General features: G+C 42.2%; 1 long non-coding RNA gene across 5 annotated transcripts in view; it reads right to left on the bottom strand.

Annotated features, from left to right (window-relative positions):
• The window catches only part of LOC121069577, a 173,798-nt gene extending 162,613 nt beyond the window's left edge, over positions 1-11,185 (bottom strand). For 3 of the 5 annotated variants that reach the window (XR_005819497.1, XR_005819500.1, XR_005819496.1), the window contains exon 1: positions 10,935-11,085. This is a non-coding gene — a long non-coding RNA (uncharacterized LOC121069577). The other 2 variants (XR_005819499.1, XR_005819498.1) reach the window with 2 other exon arrangements.
• Positions 11,186-19,964: the final 8,779 nt, after the last annotated feature.

Genomic DNA, 19,964 nt, shown 5'->3' with positions numbered 1-19,964 from the left:
TACAATTACGTGGAACAGGAGATCCAACATCCCTAAGCTCCAATAAAGCTGAGCATCAAACTGCCCAGATGCTGGCATTTCTTTTCCCTTTATTTTTTTTTAATTAAGTTGTCTGTGGCTCACTTTTATTGCAGACACGCGTTCCGATGGGTCTGTCACAGGCACAATGGCCACAGAGCAGCCCGATGACACTTCTCTTTTTGTGTGTCATGGGCACAGCGTCTCTGCTAACCAAAGTCCTCACAAAAGGATGAAAGCTGGGAAGAACTGCTAGTCTGGTTTGCTGCAATTATGGCAGATTACAGAGCAGCTTTATTTTCTCCACAATCCTAGCTGAGCAGCAAAGTTTCTTGCATGAGAATTGCTTCTCTGTGTGCTCTCTTTCGTTTCACCTTCAGCAGGTTGCCTGAACCAGCCAGTGCCTGCTTGTTGACTTGTGTCATCAGGACTGATCCATACAAGCTCACCAACAAGTTTCTTCCTTTACAGAGACTGGCAGAGTGATGTATATTGAGAGCCATCACGCTCTTCTAAAGTTACAGACCAAAGAAGAGAGAAAACAAAACATTCAGACCTACAACACAGAGCTTGTCATCTTTCACCCAGACAGACATTGCCTAGCCTCACTCTTTCCGTGCAAACTCCTGGAATTAAGAGTCAGTCACACATGCCCGAGTTTATACCTTAAAACACAAACCACACTACTTGTAGTCCAGAGACACAGAAATCTCATCTGTAAGGCAGACTGAAAAAAAGAGTCTAAACCACCATGACAGAAAACTAAGGTTTTTTGCTTTTAAACCCAAAGTCTTTTTCCATGGCATGTCTCAGTTTTCCACCAATAAAACAGAGAAGACCCAAAACACACAAGCACCCCCTCCATACACTACTTCAATGTTTCATTTAAATGAAGAACCACCTGGCTATTTCCTGCCCTTATTCCTCATTACGACTCAGATTTTCCAAGCTCACATACCATACCACAGAAGTCTCGTATTACACTGAAAAAGGACACATTGCAAAACAATTCCCAAACAAAGATCATTTCAAACATATGTTTCAGAGTTTGATTTTGCTCAGAAGTCACAATTCTCATAGGAAGTTTAAATGAAATGATTTTGTTTATTTCGACTTTCCCGGAAGAGAGAACTCTCATAACGAGTGTTGGATTTATCCAACTGATACTAACCGTTTAAAAGGCATTCACTGTTCATCAGCTGTTTAAGCTTTGTCTGTAGTCACTGGAAGAGGCTGTTCCAAAAGCGCATTGCATCTTAGAAACCTCTTTTTAGATGGACCAAGCCCTTCAGATGCTTCTCCCTCTTCATTTACTACTGGCTTAGCCTAGACACCTAACTTTGGTTAATAGTAAGTAAGATGTCAGAGTAACAGACTGCAGAGACCTTTCCTTTGTTTTCTCTTCTCTATGCTAAAAGAAATGATGCTTTATCTCAGGAAACGATAGCTCCATCATTCACAAAACACATTACGATTCTTGAAAATTCTATTTAAAAACAGAACATTTCTTACACAGAAAGCAACCACTCCGCTTCTCTTGTTGTTTTAAGACAGGCCTTCAGGCAAACGGAGTGAAGAAATACAAAACAAAAAGTACAGTTGACAAAGCAGTACTGCAGAAGCAATGTAAAAAGACCCAGCGACAAGATAATCTGCACAGGTTGTAACATCTTTAATTATTTTGCCTATTAATACGCTAACATATACTTTTGCTCTCATGATCTCACAAATAGCAAACTAACCCACAGAAAGCACAGCCGGTAAATTAGTGGTTACTCATGTACACCTTAATACCCCCCTCTGCTAAGCTTCCATAACCCATTTTGTAAAACCTCGTGACAATGGTAAAACCTAATCTAATACAAAACTGAAATTTTATTCAAATAGATGGTTAATGAAAGAAGAAAAAAAAAAAAGTGGAAGGCCCCTGATGAATGGCTGCATCTTGGCAGCCCTCTCTTTCATAAATCCTGGGGACTTGCAAGTTCAACCCTACCTGCTGACTCAGCTGTTGCAACACCCTGTAAGGAAGGGCAGCTTTCCTTTCCAGTAGGCAACTCCCAGGCTTTAGAAGCCTGCAGCAGATATGTCCTATAAATTGCATGATCTACTCTGCCCTCAGCAAGGATGCCATTTTCTGCACAGGTTTAAAATCCTCTTTCATCATTTAAAACGGGAGCACCACAGACAAGGAAGAAAGCAGAAATCTGTAAGATCTGTGCTGCCGCAAACACACTACAGAGGATGTTCACCACTGGATTAACCTCCGGTAGACACTTCTCCACTGGGCACACTGAGTAAACCCTTTTTACGGCAGTAGTAAATCTGATGCTCAGGAGCGTAAACCAAAAAGAAAGCCAAACTCTTATCTCAGGTTGGAAGATGCAGGAGAAGTGGCTTTGCCTGCTGATGAGATACTGTACAAGGTCCTCAGTACAGTTCAGAGAGCCAAATTAATCCCGAGCAAATCCGTTCTCTCAGCCTTACAAATACAATCAATCAACATTCATCTATACTAGCAGAACGTGTTCCTGGAGAAAAAGAACATGGTAAAAAGAGTTGTCTTTAAACAAAGAAATCATTAACTACTGAAGCCAGCATACTGCAAGCAGTTACTGAACTTGCCCAGCCAGTGAAAAGCAATAAGCAAACAGCTTAAATGCAGAAAAACAAGGGAAATAACAGACTAATGTAGTCTGCTTTAATGCCAGAAGCATAAATACATGCTAGATGCCAGTGATCTCAAAAATCCTACCCAGTTCTGACCTCGGACATCCTGAAAAACAGGTATGGTTCTTTAGAAGCCTCCCTATGGAGCCAAACACACACACACCTCAAAAGCTCTTCTGCCCAAATCTTAAACAAAAACATACCATTTAGCAGATGGTGATGGCTGTACAGATGGGGAGAGAGAGCTGCAACTGCATCAGGAGACACGAAAGCCCACGCCTCACAGACTGGTGGCACAGAATCACAAGGGGAAGATGTAAAAGTCTTTACCCTGCCCATAAGCTTGCCCACCTTTCCCCATAAAGCCACCTGAGTAGGTGTGGTGGAAGAGCTGGTACCACCAGATAAACACAGAAAACAGGACTGGACAGGGCTCCCTTCCCAGTGCTGTGGGCCCCCCCCCCCAAGCACTCCCTTCCCCAGGGCACTGGGAATTGCTCCTGTAGCTCTCCTGATAGTGTTAATCAGCAATAGGCATTTACTGATCTCCCACAGTTTATCACCCAAAATAATCTGCAAAATGTGGCAAGGAAATGTATTTATTTTCTGTTCCAATATAAGCACAGCATATGGCACTGCCATTCAAGAGTTCCCAGAAATGCCTGCAGTTATCTTTCTCAGATTATTTTTGAGCAAGAAATCACATGTGTTTAATTGCCTGTGCCTGGGATTGGGCAAATAAAAATATACACTACCTTTAATCCTAAATGATCTTTTCATATGACAGCCTAGAGCGCTGCATTTAGCTAAAGCTACTAAAATGTAACGTGGCATAGTGCGCGTGTATTAAAATAAACTGACCTTTTTTGTGGTTAACTAAAATGAATGCAGAATTAAGGCTTTTGTATCTGTCCTTCCTATTCATCCGAAATGTAGGAAATGCACACTGCCAACGCCTTGAGGCGGACAAGAAGGCACACAAAACAAACCTCAGTGCCTTTTCTCCTATCTTCCACTTGAGCTGAGTAAACCTGCAGCAGGCTCACTGCTTTCACACTGCCGGGGTGTCTGTGAGTCGCAGAGTCATAGTGCTCCAAGGGAACACCGAGGCACTGGCTGCAGGCTCCTGCCCCAAGGACGATTCCACTACACCTATGTTATTCCCTACAAATATTTCTCAAACCTCATCCAGGAAGCCTCCAGCAAGGCCGAGTCCACAACGTTATTTCCCAGTGTTTTGAACATCATTGCCTTCGAGAAGTTTTTCCTAATGTTTTATCCAGATTTCCTCCACTGCAATTTATGCCCATTTTTTCCTGCTCATTTTGATGCCAGATCCAGTGTAAGCTTAAGCTCTCTTACAATGAAACAGTGGCAAACTAAACCTTTTTACCTAGGTATTTTTATACTGCCAACCACCACAACGGGATCTGCGTCATCTGAACAACTACTCGGACAAGTAGAACTAAAGAAGCTAAATAAACAATTTCCAGGAAAAATGAGGTAGCCTGAACTTTTAAAGAGCTACAAAGCCTGGCAATTTCTTCATAGATAAATTACTGTGGGCTCTATAGGAAGCTTTTGTGCAACGCCAATCTGCTGAGAGCTGCCTCTTGTAAACTTGCGGCTAACTCAATCCCCAGCGTAACTCCTGTATTTACACTAGAGATGAGTTTTACTCTAGAGGTTAAGGATGGATGACTGGATCCTTTGGCATCTGAAAAATCTTTTTTTTTTTCCCCACTTCCAATCTGGTTGTTGAACTTTTCTGCCTTTTGCTGCAAATAGCCACTGAAGTCTGACTAATCTAGACCCGTTTCCCTCGCCTTTCTATCCACTGGTAACAAAAACTTCTTCATCTGCAAGTTCTCTGCAAAGCGTCGAGCTGATGGACAAGAATGAACTGCCAGCATCACTACTGGGGCAAAAGAATCCATCAGTCCTGCCAGGACTCTTTTATTTGAGCTAATCAAAAGCATGGGAACATCTTAAACACTAAGAGCAACTCAGAAGCTTCCAGAGTTTCCCAAAAATGATTCTGATCAATGGACCAGATTAATCAAAGAACGGAGAAAGGTTCACAGCTTGCAGCTCAATTACAAGGGTGATTCACTTCTAAGCGTACAAGGCCTTAAAATGGAAATAATCCAAGCAAAGGAAAGGAGCAAATCAAAGCTCTGGGAAGAGCCCTACCAACACATGAACAGGGTAAAGACAGGAGTTATTTTTACTCGCTTCTACCTCTCACCCCATAAAAACTGAATACAACTCACAGGGAAAGCGTTTAAGCGAACACCTGGGATTGCAGCACCTCCTGAAGGATAAGGCCCCTCAAATTACTGCCTCATACCAGCCACCCCACTGCCCCTGATGCAGGCAGAGGCATCCCCATGCTCTCACACAGTGCCTCCGAGCCCCTGGAAGGGGCAGCCGGGCTGTATGGAGCTTCTTATGCTTCTTTGCCTTTTGAAAGGTTGCACCAGGGTTTGAGGGCCTGTTCCATCCGTCAGGCAGCGATCTGCCTCTGCTGCTGGGCTCACAAGGCTTTCAGAGTTGAAGCACTCTAAGAACTTCCCAGGAAAGGTAAGGTTTGGCAGCTGAAAGGAAGCTCTAAGCTGGCGTCCTGCTTTTCTTTTCTGTGCCCTGGAGCTCTTCTGTAGGAGGCTGCATGCGCCCCAGTTTGTCTTCAGACCCGCTTCTCTGCTGCCTCTGATCACCACTTATGCACAGAGGTCTCTCGTAGGCTAACTAGTGGGGTCCTGCTGAGGAAAATCTTTTACTTTAAAAAAAAAGGGAGGGGGATGGGGGTGGACCAGAGTCAGAACAAAGCCCTTGTTTAACTTGAAGCCCCAAATGCCTTTCTTTTCTTGTACTGTATGTGCTATTGTTAAGTTTTATCAGAGGAACAGATATTTCAGGAATAACTTCAGAGTTACCACCACAATGATTGATGACCGGTCAAAAGAAACATCCAGAAAGCAATAAGCTGTAAAAAGGGGAATGCACTCAGCCTGGCTCAGGATTGCCTAGCTGTGCCTTTCAAATTTCTTTCATCACATCTGCGCCTGTAAGCTCTGCAGGGTGAGAACAGGCAAGGACTTTGTGAAATATTTGGAGGAGCCGATAGGTAATCCATATTGCCATCGGTAGCAACCTGAGGATAAAAGATTTAAAGAAATGGAAACACAGGGACTTGGGGGGGAGGGGGAAAAAAAAGAGCAAGAACAGTGAGATTTATGTAAACCCATTGGGAGTGCACTGGAAAGCTCTGATGAAGGACTGAGATTGCTTTGAAAGAGAGTGTATTGAAGAAAAAAGCAAGGGTTGTATACTGGGAGGGAGGTTAGCTGGGTCACTTATCAGTCTGTCCTGATTTTCCCCCTTCTTTCCCTGAAATTGTGCACATGCCATATGAATCTCTCATACCCCAAAGCCTGCTCTCAAGTGAAACATCACACAAAAGGGTGAAATTGTGTGGAATTTGATTAACTTATGGTGCTGCTAGTGCCAAAGCCAAAGGCAGTTTATGTATGAGAGGTTGGGGAGAAAGACCACAGCACAAAATAGACTTAGATTATATGGGGGACGCGTCCAAAACCATGCATAGCTAAAAAGCCTATACGTCAGCGAGATGTTGGCTCTTACAGGGTCAGCACTCAACTCAATGCCAACTAAGTAATTGCATGCTACCTACCTATATACACCTTCCATACTTTCAATAGTGCTTTGGTGTTGTTTTTTTTTTCCAGACTTTGTCCGTCCCTACGCATAGTAGGAACCTTTTCTATTCTGAACCAGACGATAGAAAAGTGAGTTATAGCTGTAAACGCCTGCCAGCGAGTACAGCTGGCTGGCTGCTACATGTCATGACTCCCCATTACAGCCAAGGGACAGCTATAACCCAAACCAAGTGACCTGCATCCTTTGGAAGAGAGGACATTATGGAAATGCAAACGCCCAGTGCTGTCTTTGGTAAGCTAGTCTATTTTGATAACACCGGAAAAAAAACATAAAATTTCCGCTAACACAAGCAATTATGGTTTTAAAAACAGGGGCCAAATTTTTAAAGTAGTTCCTAAGTACAGGAAAGCAAAGAGGCATGCACCATCAGGTATGAAAGCAATAACAGAGCCTCAGTACTGTAAGCCAGATGTCTGAATTTGGTTATTTAAATTACACATTCCCCCCAAACTCTAGCTTTTGTCTTTTTGGTGCACTTTTCATACAAAAGCACAAAACTTAGTGTTTATTATATCTTCTTACTGCAGATCAAGCATGCTGCTCACGAGAGGCAGGTACAATTCTTTGCCATGGTTGTCTTCTATTTTTGCCAGTAATTATCACAGGTTTGTGCTGAAAGACACATTAACCTCTGGCACTGGCTTTCAGCAATTTTGAGGCTCTTTCCCCCTCACACACACCTCCTTGAGAACAGCAAGCAAGCACCTCCAATCAAACAACGTAGCTTCCAGAAAAGCTTCACCACACTATCAAAGCTTAAAGCTGCCTGACACTTGAAGGCAATTTGATCCATTCGCAGCACTCCTGGTTGTTACTAAGCTCATTTAGAGGGAATCAGTTAAGTTCCCATCCTGCCTATTCCACCCAACCCCTCATTAGTTTTGCAAAGATTAAGTTCAACCTAAGCATACTGCAAAAAAAAATATAGGCTGCGATCACTTCCTTCCATGATAAGCACGGAAGCCTGTTTCTACAGACAGGTAGAGATGGACACAGACCTCTGCAGATCCCACTGAGACATCAGTAGTCCTTCAGCCAAACATGACCACTCCAACCAAAATGCAAGTACAGCGATTGATCCTTACGACAAAGCAGACAGAAGCAGTTTCCATGAGGATAGTTGCAGCAATATAGAGAAGTAAAAGCTAAATCCAGGTGAGGTTTAAATAGTTGTGTTGATAGAGTAGAAAGTGCAAATCCACCTGCATGCAACTCGGCTTGAGATAATTTTTCCCCTGTACAACTGAGGACTGCTTGTCTTCTCATTATTTGGTCTGTATGCGTGTGATGTTATGTTTAAAAAGAAAAACCCTTCCTCACCAAGACCGGAAGGAAAGTGCTGATAAGGAGTTTGGTTCAGCTTCTATTTATTTGGAGTTATCTCTCTAGTGACAAATCAGCACACCTTCCCCTGTTGCTTGCTATCGGTGTCTCCATCAGCCGATGTCTAACAACTATGGTCCCAACTTACCAGCTGACTATACGGCACAAGAGGAAATCTCAGAAGGTTCTCACTCACTGCCAGACTTCTCATTAAATACAGGGAATTCACATTTTCTTCTGATTTACGGCACTATTAAAAATGATATGAGAAACTTTCTCTTCTTCACAATTTGCCTGATACACCTACAACAGTGTCAAACGTGATGCAACACCACCTTAAAGGCAGTGCCAACTGTGAGCGTAATCCTAGGTCTGCTGAATTCAGAGCACCCCATTTTTGTTCACAAATCTTAGTTATCAAAACAACCCACGTTTTTCACAAAGACGTGTTTCTACCTAATTCACCAAGAGGAGGCAAGGCTGATTAGCATCGGGATGAAACAGACTGGCTTGAAATGCCAACTGCCCTTTGGTGGGGGACTCTGAGGACTTAAAGCACGATTTGGAGATAAGAGGAAGAACAGCTTAAAAGGACACTGAAAACCCAGAACGGAATGTGATCAAAACCAAACTTTGCTTTGAAATTCCTCCTGATCCTCAAAAATCTCTCAGCCACCCAAAACATGAGCTCACAATGCCAACTGATCTGTTTGACGCTCACCGATCCCTGGGTTTTCTAAAAGTCACAGGTATACCAAGCTAAACAACACAGTAAATTGCATTCACATCATGCATTTACACTCCTCTAGTTTGAGCTGTCTATTGTAAACATAATAAATTTGTACTGACAGTACATTTCTGAAAATGCATACAAAACCCAAGCCACTGGGATTTGAGGTTGCCCCTTAAGCAGGACTGGAGAAAATTTGTCCTGTGCAAACACAGCTCCAAGCATGGCAGTTGATTCTCAGCATTAATGTGCAAGCCTTTACACTCCCTACAGCTGTGCTCAGATCCACATCAGCTCTAGTTTCAAGTCCTTTTTTCAGCTCGTTCCTGCCTTCTTCTCTCAGACCATGAACATGGAGCAGAAGCCAAACCTCTTTGCTGGACGCATGATGTGGAGACTTTTCTGCCCAACCACACAGTCCTTCCACCCCATCCCCAATCCCCCAAAGACATTAACAAACAACAGAAAGGGCAAATCAGTCTGAGAGCTGGTTTTAAAACCAAATAGCTTGGAAATTACTTCAGTCTTAAATCCAAGTTTGAAGGTCACCTTTATATTACCTTTAATGCTTGCAAGATAAAAAGGGAAAGGTTTCAGAGGTGCTGAGTGCCTACAACTGTCCGTGGTCTGTAACGTGTAACGTTTGTGCTCTCTCTGAGACTAGAGATGAGCTACTGGAGGTAAGTGAAGCAGGAGAATAAATGCATTAGCAACACATCTACCTTCAAGAAGGCATTGTTCCTTACATTTCCAGCTTACATTAATACATCTCTCTTGCTCAGCTCACGTAGCTCTTTCACAGAGAGATATCATTAACTTTTCAAGAGACACAAAATAGAAGGGCATGCCTTTGAACTTGGATCAGTTCAGAGATAAGGCATTATCTGGTAATAATCCAGGTTTTTCTGAAACTCGAGGGATCCGACAACTGCTATTACAATGCAGCTGCTTAGCAGAGAATACCGGGCAACACTTACACCTTAACAAAGCATTACATCCACTTTCCTTATTCTGCATGATTCTCCACTGAGTCACATGATCCATTTAAAAAAAAAAATGTAGCTTTTACTTACAGACAGTTTTTGTTTACACCAGCTGATATCACCAAAATAATACCTACTAAGGAAAGCACAGATAAAATAGCAAAGGCATCTTACAAGAGCTCCTACAGCACGATTCCAAGTCACACCCTGAATCTGGGCTACTGGCTGCTGCTGGTGAAGCCAGCAACAAGTGGCTCAGGTGGCTACAGGTCCCTGCTTTCAGACAGGAACCACTAACATGCCTTCACCCTGAGAGCTGGATGCATCACCCAAGCTCAGGGAGGGAACGACTGAAGAGGCACTGCCAAATTTAGGTCAGCTGGATGTGGTCCTTAAGGCTCCTATTACATTCACTGCAGAGAATAAGCCACAAGAAGGAAAAAAAAAAAAAAAAAAAAGCTCTTGGTGTATCTCACAGCAGGCAGATAGCCTTCAGCTGTGGGAGGCATTAACATTTAGCCATTTGAAGGCAATGGAGCTGTGACAATTTACAGAGCTCTGCCCACAGGCCTGGGGGCTCTTGCAGGGTTATGTCCCAGACTTTATTTATTTTTTTATTTTTAAGTCCATTACTGCATAGTAATGAAGAACAAGAGCAAATGAGTTGTATCAATATAACAGCACTAAAGTGATAACACATGGAAAAGTGCTGATTTGAACTACATAGTAGCACATATAGCAAATGAATTTGTGTACTTTAATCAGCATGGTCAAGAAATACTGAAATGCGAAATAGATGAAGTTATAAAGCCACTTTAGCAGCTGCAGTTCCTCAGAGCTTTCTCAATTATGAAATTTCCAGATATCTGCTTCAACTGTATTTTAAGAAAAAGAAGGTAAATAGATAGTCTGTATTTTCAGAAGTAAAAGAGATTGAGCTTGCAGCTTGATTTGTACCAGAGTTAGCCTACAAAATTCTTCAGTAATTTCATTGATCAGGAATAAACACATTAAGGCTAACAAGCATTGTGCTTGCTAATCCTAATCTAAACGAAGAGTCAACAGGACAGATCCACTTATTCTCAGAAGGATTTAGTTGTAAATATGAACATTACTGCTAAAACAAATTAGATGTCAGCTCAAATACCTGCAGGATCTATTTTCTTTACTAGTCAGTCTAAAAGAAGAATTCAGAAGAGACATAAATTTGTAGTCACTTTGTCAAAAATCCTATTTTCTGTTTCACAGGCTACTGATAAAATCCTCTAACTTGCTCATTCATAAAAATAAAATAAAATCTTAGAACAGACTCAGTTTATGCTACTCATCCTTTTTCTGAAATGTGAATTCAAACTGGTACAAGTTTGTGCTCTGCTATCAAAACACATCCCCTTAGGCTCCCAGCAATCTGAGGACAGAGCACCCTGTTATAGGGAATAAAACTAACAGACCTCAAGAAAACCGCTCACCTTTCCCCAGAAAGTTACCAGTCTCAGCTAAGAGGCAACAATGGGTAACAGGCATGTTCCCAACATGATTAAATACTAGGAATCATGTTGAGAGAAATCTCTGAATTTTATTTTATTTTTAATCCTGCTGGTAATCTCTATGGTGGTTTAGACTTACCTGTTGTATTTCCTCTCTGCAATGAGCTAGGAGTACACAAGGCCAGATACTGCTTCTCAGGAGTAAATGGCTGCTAATCTTGACCAGATCATTTGTGGTTGTGATCACACCTGGAAGCCATTACACAGAGTGGGCTCTGTTCAACCATTTGATTTTTCTTGCAGAAAGTGTCTTTTTTAAAAAACAAAAACAAACAAAAAAACTTGTCGTCTATAAAGCTTTGCAAAATATTAAAACTGGTGGTTAAAAAGAACTAAACTGTCTTGCCAATGCAGAATTGTAGTTTACCTTGAACAACTTCTACATCTGAAACTAAGACATAGTTCCATTATTCAAAGAACTCTTTTTTTTTTTTCTGGAAAAATAGGAAAGTATGAATCTTATAGCCGTCTAAATGTCATTCTCACTTCTTTCCAGGATGCACTTACTTTGGACTAAAAGATTGGGATTCATCTGATCAGATTTTAACATCTGTATCTGACTTGGTTGTCCAGGCTCCTTTCAAAATCAATGAAAATTAAGCAGACACGTCTCTATGGCACAATTAAATTCATACTAAAGCAGGCATCTAAAGAAAGTTAAGTAAAGAGCACCTATTTTTCTTGGACAGGCAAACTAACGCAAATGTAGACAACTGCCTCATACATGTATAAAGCCAATAAAATTAAATTCCACTCAGATAAGATCTGTGGTGTACAAAGCATTGCTCATGAAGTGTAATAAAAAACCCACAGCGTGGAACAGCTGTTTTATGCTGCTTAGCCATAATATTTATTCAGGCCTATTCTAAATAGAAACAGGAGTCACCGCTGTATGCATTAAATCATCTGCTCTCCCTAGTCTGGGTAACTTGAAGCTCTTCTAATATTTTAAAAGAGGGGAGATACCTTGATGAATAACCCGTGGAGAAGACAACAGTCCTACTGTGTCCTAACAGCTGATCTCAGGAACTTTGCTTGAGAAAAACTGTGTAGTCGATGTGCTGTCTTACAGGTATGCTCTGGCATTAGGGTGACTTACTTCTGAGTCTTGGTATGCTCAGAATATTTCTCAGGCTTCCAAGAGTTTACTCTTTTCCAGAGGAAATCATTTTGGTGTGAGGATGTGAATTTATCAGTTCAGTGAGGTTAACGCTGACCAGCAGTTGCACGATATTTCCAAAGGGAACACCATAGAATAGGAATCACAGGTGGGCTGCTTTATCCGCTGCTCAGAAATGCTTTTTTCAGTTTGACACTCCTTTTGTACCTATATAGAGACATGTATGTTATACTCCTTTACGTATTAATTTTATTTGGAAGGTAGGGAGACAAAATAATGTAAGGTATGTGCCAAAGATTATACAGCTGCAACGTAAAATCTTGCTGTTTGCAGACTCTAGTCAGACCAATCCCAAATAAAGAACTATGGGGCTGACAACAAGAGAGGTGTAAGAAGAATACGTGATAAGAATTTTGGGGAAAACATCATTTAGGAGAAAAAGATGCTGCACAGTTAGTATGGGCTTTGAGGAGAAACTGTAGAACCAAGTAATGGTAATGCTGCATTCATTCAAAGGCAGCATGTTTTGTTTTGTATTAACATCACGCTGCCAGAATACCTTAGAGATATAAAAGAATAAAAATCGGTGAGTTTCCTGCATTGTAATTTGTGCTTTTTGACAAAATAATTTTTGAAAATATTTTACATAGATTCTGCTTTTTCCTTCCACTCCTACAGTTACGAGCTTGCTTGGCACATGGCTCTTTTTGCACTTCCTTGTGACAAGAAGCATAAATACAGAGGCAGCAAAACTGCAATAATTATCTTCACACCTTGCCAACAAAAAGAGCTGGGTTTGACTGATGTTCAAAAGGCTGTGCTAACATGCACCTCAGAATTGAGTCCCAAACATATCTGTATTGCTTCCATAATGTTTTATCTATATATCAATGTCACGTTCCCGTGATGAGGAAAAGGTTTGCTTCTTCCCCTGTTCTCTGCGGCTGGCTGAGACAGGCAGGGGCCCTCCACGTTGCGCTGTGAGGACAGGGGTCACTTGCATTACTTACAGTGTCTGTAGTTTACACTTTTCAATTAGGAGGTAATCAGCATGCCATTATGACTGAAAATTGTTGGCATGACCCTTGGACCAATTTTCATCTGGTGAATCCCCAGGGGCAGCTCGACTGAAGGAATGACAGGAGAATGAGCTGAGCAAGACTCATGATAAATAAGAACAATTATCACACTTATTATCTGATAAATAATGTATCGTGATTCGCCATTAATCCATCACAAAACACCTACTCCAGGAAAAAGCCTGCAGCCTGACTTCCTTTTGTGTATCCCCACTTAGTGTCAGGTATTTGTGTTAAAGCAACATAAAAGGAGTGTTTACTCAGAAGCAGAGAGCCGCCTCTGCATCCTTGATTATTTCAATCAGGGAGGATGAATTATGGCCCTCGTAGAAGCAACAAATTGATTCTTCTGACTCACTGCTGCATGTTTAAGTACCAGAGGCCCATCACAGGAATAGGCAGTAAACACTCTGATCCTCTAGGTCAGAAAAGACTTCAAACCACTTCACACGTTACAAAGATTATTATTCTTTGTTTTCATGCGTAAATGCACAGAGATAAGTGCAGGAGATAAGGCAGGCAGGGACAGAATTTCTTCTAAATAGGGTAGGTGAAGTGCAGACCTCTGACTCACGAGCAGGGCAGCGTCCGCTGGGATTTCTCCAGTGACTCCCATCTCCGGCCTGCTTGCTGCTTCCCATCTCACAGGTCTCACCCCTGCCTCAGAGACAGAGCAGGACGTTACACCGCACACAAGCATGTGTTAAGGAAACCAGCACTGATTTCCATAGCGTGCATTCGCTGCTGCCCCACCGTCCGTCACGTTGTAATTGCTGCAGAGATGAGCGGCACTGGGGTATAAAAGGTGATCTCTTCCTAATTTTATTCTGCCTTCATTTGTGAACAAAACTCTTTGCTATCTAGCATCCTAGCTGGACGCCTACATAAAATGTTCAGATTTTGGAGCAAAGTGTCACCATGCATATTAGACACCCAAGCTTAATCGGATTTGCCCGACTAAAGCCACAGAAGAAATCGGTACCAAAACAAGCATACAGACCGTGCACTCTTCCCAACCCTGCCACAGTCACCTGGCGTGCAGAGGTCCCTTTGCTTGCATAGTCAGTGCCTGGAGAACAAGCCCAAAGCAACAACCCACCAGCTAAAGAATTCAGTTCTCTAGCAAAAAATAATACTGCTTGAAGAGGAGCTTACCAATGGGTACTTAGCAAATGCTGAATCCATTCAATAAATTCTTAATGTAGGAAGGAAAAACAAAACATTTTTTTGCTATGTGCTTTCATTGTAGAAATTCCAGCAAGTGGAAATACATGCTAGTCACTGATACTCAGTAAACAACCTGGACCTCTTGAAAATTCACTACCTTTGTCCCAGGATATTTCATTTATTGATTCAGTGCCATTTTTAAAGTGTGTTTTATGTTGTCGTTGTTTTTCCCTTTTATTTTTAGGGAAATGTATTTTCCCTTTTATTTTAAAGGGAAATATTTTTCCCTTTCAAATTATTTCTGCTCTTATATCCTTCAGCCCTGGTCCCCATTATGGTTCTATATTTGAAAGTTCATTTTTAACAGCTGTGCATATTCATTTAGACATTTTAGAAGTCTTGTAGAAAGCTGTTCCTATTTCTTTCAGTATTTTCTTCATGCATTTCGTAGTATTCCTTTTTCCATCTTCACATTTCCTCTTGTGTGCATCTGATCCTCCTTAAACTGTGCTTTACCTCCACACAATAAAAAAAAAAAAAAAACTTAAATAAATCCCTAAGTAGCCGAGCTATTGGGGAAAAAATAAAAGACTAGTTTTCACATAATATCACTAGCTGTGAGAATTTTTTTTTCGTTCCAAAACACAGAACTATTTGGCCGTTTCAACTCCTGTATTTTCAAGTCTAACTCAGAACTCAGCAATATTTGTTTAAAGGGATATTTGAATATAAGCCTTCAGGTACCATGCACTTTCAGATAGCTCACACAAAATCAGAGGTAGAAAGGGATTAAAGAGAGAAGGGAAATACTGAGGAAAAGGCAGCAGGCTGCCAGAGAAAGGACCAGAAAAAAGGAGGCTACCAGCAGAGAAAGAGTCTTAAGGGAAATTTCACCTTAAATGTTACTCCGGCATTACCTAGACACAGAAAATGTCCTCACAGCAGTTAACCTGCAAAGTGAGGCTTTCTGATTAATTAGGGATTCCCACCACCACCCCAAGCCTCGTTTTTATTTCTAAAAATCCAGTAGTTCAAAAAATACCAAATGCTATGGTGACAGCTGTACCTTCTCAGTAGTCCCAGTCTTTAAGGTTTCACAGCCAAACATACATAATGTTAAGGACAACAAATTTTTTTTTTTTGGACCTTTTACTCCTTTGAGCTCCCAGCTTCTTAGAAATCAATATTTTTGGAGCATTAGCTTGCTATTAAACATTTTTCACCAATAAGCCAGCTCAGCTGGAGTTTTTATTTAATGAGCTGTATTAGTCATCAATCACCAGGTTTCCTAAAGCTCTATTTTACTGAAAGAATGACATCTTTATAGAATATTCTTGCCACATTTTCCATGCAACTACCTACGCCAAATGGGCAAACAGATTTTGTGAGAATGAGATAAACCTAGCAGTAAGTCCAAGATGGCCACGTAAAGGTAAGCACTTTTCCCCTCCAAGTGCCTGCTTTCATGTCCATGTTCATGCTTCTGTGTTCAGCACTCCTGAAGTTTCAGATTATGGATTTCCCTGGGGTCACTCACGTATGATATTTCTTTCTTTTAAATTTGAGCAAAGTTTATCCAGCCATTCAAGGAAAACAACAGTAAAAAGAATAACAGAAACGTATAATCAGTGCTAGAGGCTGGCAATAGAAATCTGGCAATCACTGGACATCGCTGTGTACAAACCCGACTCTGGTTGTCCTGTTCAGCAAATTCCTTAAAACACATGCAACTTTATGGATATTCTTATTAGTGTATTCAGCCTCCTTTTTCATCAGCTGTTCCCATTTTTTACAGATGAGACCTTCCTCTTTGCAGGGAGGGCTCCGGAGAACAGCCAAGGAGCACATTGCACAGTGGAGGGCGTTTAACTATCCAACCATGACCAAGGCATGAGCATATAACCCTGTGGTGACAAATGCAAACAGGCTGCTATGCCTAAGACTGTTGGGAGAATTCTCTTTTCTAAAATTTTCTGGGATCTTTCCCACAGTAAAATAGAAATCAAACATGGGGTTGGACTGAGAACAATAGGTCATCTTTCAGCAGAAAAAAAACAGGTAGAGGTGAGGTAATTTTCTCCACGTATTGACCAATGGGGGAAGACGATCAGGAATTTGAAGGCAGACGGCCCTGCCAAAGCAAATGAGCAGGCCCTGGCTGAGAGAGGCATTTCTCCTGTTGCTCCTTGCTTGTAGTGCCATTATTCTCGCATTAAAATCCAGCAGGGGAAAATACTGAAGCAGAATGAAACAGACGTAGCTAAAAGGCAAAAAGGAGGAAAAAAAAAAGGTTTACTAGGAAAACATGGTCTAGTAGAGCACTAAAATCTGAGCAGCTCTTAGGCAGGGCACCCTGCATCTCCGGGGAGGCGCTGTGCATCGCAAGTCCTACCGTCATTAATGGGGTTCAGCTGTAGTTGGGCTCATAGGATCTGACAGTGCACAGCAGCTCGCAGGAAGTTTTCAGCACCCGAATAGTCACGCTGGGAAGTAAAGTAACAGAGAGCTTGAAACAGCTAGCATTTTCGGTCTGCCTTACATGCCCATGCACACAGATAAGAAATGCAACAACACAGCGAATTAAATGCTAGAGATTATTTGCATAAAACAAAGAAGTGATCAGACAAATGGTACGAAAAAAAAAAGATTGGAGTGTATAAAATCAGGATGCAGGTGCTAGAAGGATCCCACAGTTTTTAAAGAGCTAGTACAAGAAATTGCTAGCGGCAATGACTTCCTAAAATCTTTGAGCACGGGCCAAGTCTTAGAAGACTGCAGTGAAGGAAATAAACTGCCAGTCTTTAGGAAGGAAAACTCAATAACCTAAAAGACCAGAAATTAGAAACTCACATTCTAGCTATCAACAGATGAGCAACTGCAAAACCTTTGAAGTATGTTGGGGAAAAACAGAGCTAACACTGAACAGCAAAATGTAGGAAATGTCAGGCAGGGAGCAGTAACACAAACCAAGATGTTTAGCAATGCACGCCACCACCCTGGAACCTGCTGGAAGACTCTGATCCGTAACATCTAGTGGGAGGTGAAATATTCTCCTGCTCTAAAGATCCAGGTTTCAGAAGTAGCAGTCCTTGTTTTTCACATTAGTGCAAAATAAGAATGCGGGGACCAGTGAGATCATATTGTATTTGATTTTTTTCCTATATGCCACAGTAAAAGAAATTAGATAGCATAGTACCTCAGATCCAAACACCTACCACGGTTATGTACAGTCAAAATCCAATCCAGTTCTGGTGTTCCTTTACTGCTTTACTAAAATGTATCTCCTCTGCCCAAAACCATTCCCTTGCTGTCACATTTATGTCACTTGTATTGCTAAAAGTACTCTCTATCATTCATTTAGATAGAAAATATTTATTACCGAGAGCAAAAATTTCTGCCCTCAATCTCCTTGTCTTTCTGCTTATACTCAAGTGATTGAACATAATTAGATTATTTAATGATTTCGATTTTGAGTTACTTTTGGACATGCCACTACACTTCCATTTTCATCCCCTTCAGAATTAATGATGCCAGACAGCTGGCAATGCATCGAGCTGCTGAGCCAGCAGAGGGAGCAAAGAAGCATGGGTCATTCTCTCAAACACTCTACTGTTAATTTGAAGTTTATTTTCAATTAAAATTGGAGGGAGAAAGGGGGGAAAAAATGGAAATTCACATTTTAAAAAAAGTCTAAAAACTATAGATTAGAGGACTGCATTTTATCCTCTCTTATAATGGAAGGAGAATGAAAACGAGCTAAAAATGCAATCAATTTCAGTAAGACCAGGACTTTGCCTTACCTACTCAGAAGCTAATCACAAAGGAGGAAGATTAATAAGGGTAGTGGCAGTTTCAGTGACCCCAGACAAGTAAATACAATCCTGTGAGCTCCCCCTGTGACCCTGCTGGGGAGAGGGTGCCTTCAGCATCTCTCTGCTTCAGTCTGAACTTGTAAAATTAGAGAGACATAAAATCTGGCTGCTCTGTAATAGTTGTACTGGGGAGAATGTGTTCTGATTGTCAAGGGCTCAAACATTGCCATCTGGGGAACTGCAGGCGGTCCTTAGCTCAGATGGAGTTGCCCTTCAGACTGCAACCACTGAGGAAACCAAACAGGATTTGGTCACCCTTTCCAAAGGGGATACAATTTAGGGGAGCAGAAAGGGCTATCCTGGCACCACAGGTCTAGTAAAGGAACAAGCTGCCTCACCCAGACCTTTGCAACAGGCTGTGCAAGAGCACAGGCACGGACCAGAATGACCATGGCTTCTCCAGCATCTGATCAGAACTGCTTAGCTGCTAGCACCAGGGTTTGAAACGCTGCTGCTAACATACGTTACTTGCAAGCCGAAGCTGATAGACAAGAAATTAAACCTGAAGGGATCCTTCTGCTGATGCTAATTGTCATGAGCTTGCATTTCATTAAATGTCGTTCATTTGCATTTTGTGGCACTGCATTACTATACTTATCCCGCCATTAACAGCAGAGCTGGGGTGTGACAGCAGAGCAGCCTCCTGTCCTCTCCACCTGCTGAGAAAAACCCCGTGCCACACAGGCTGGGAGAGCTGGGACCAGGGAGGGCAGCAGCCAGAGGTTTTGCAGTAGCCTCCATGTAGCAAGAGTCTCGGTACACAGTGGCTCCGGGTGGGTTTTTGCATCTTGAAGCACTACATGTGACAAAGCTGCAACCAGTTCCTTTTCTGGCCTCGCTGACTTTTTCCTCTCTAGCATCTTTTATCCTGCCTGTCAGCCAGCTTGCTCTGCTCTTAGCACAACTTCTGACACACACTCAGCCCACAAAGCTGCCCAAGCCAGGCGGCTTTAGGAAAAAAAAGATGTGAAACTTACAAACAACATCCAATAAATCTCCATATTATTTTAACCAGCACTTACGGCCAAACAGAATAGACGGCAAGTCTGAGATGCAGCGCATTTGAGGGGCATTGTTTATACAACTCAGTTACTCAGAGCAGCTCCTAGGTTGCTGCTGCAGCCTCGACGTTACACACTGCTGGTTTCCTATGACAGCTTACCAGATCCACAACGAGACTGGAGGAGCAGGGCAGCCCCAGCTCAGCCCCTTATCCCACCATGTCCCACCTCCTGCCGGCCCGTGCAGGACTGCCACGCACCTGGGGCCGGGCTGGGAGTGCAGCTGCAGCCACACACACAGCGTGACTGCGGTGGAGTTGCTGCAGCTGAAGGCGAAGAAGGGGCTCCTATGAGTATCATCTGTCATCCGTGTTGTCACTACTGAGCTAGGATGATCAGCTCTATCAAAGACCCCCCTGACATCCTGGAAACAGCTTAATGCACTCCATCAGTTCTGCAAGAGATACGTTTTGAACAAAATTCAAAGGGGCTCTGAGCACACTCGGGTTAAGAAGAAGCCAGAAGCTTTCCACCTGCTGGAAACCAAAGGTCATCAGATAAACACGGGACCAAATGCAGCCACAGACACAGCCCCACACACACACTCCCTCACTCCCCCTCCCCTGCCCTGCCTCGCTCTCATGTCAGTGTAAGTAATACCCAGGCACCACAGTAAAACTGATCCCAGGCATGCAGAGCCTGCACTGCTGCCT

This window comes from Cygnus olor, chromosome 4, assembly GCF_009769625.2.
Source record: "Cygnus olor isolate bCygOlo1 chromosome 4, bCygOlo1.pri.v2, whole genome shotgun sequence".
Classification (NCBI taxonomy): Eukaryota; Metazoa; Chordata; class Aves; order Anseriformes; family Anatidae; genus Cygnus; species Cygnus olor.
This window is presented reverse-complemented; position numbering and strand designations above follow the sequence as displayed.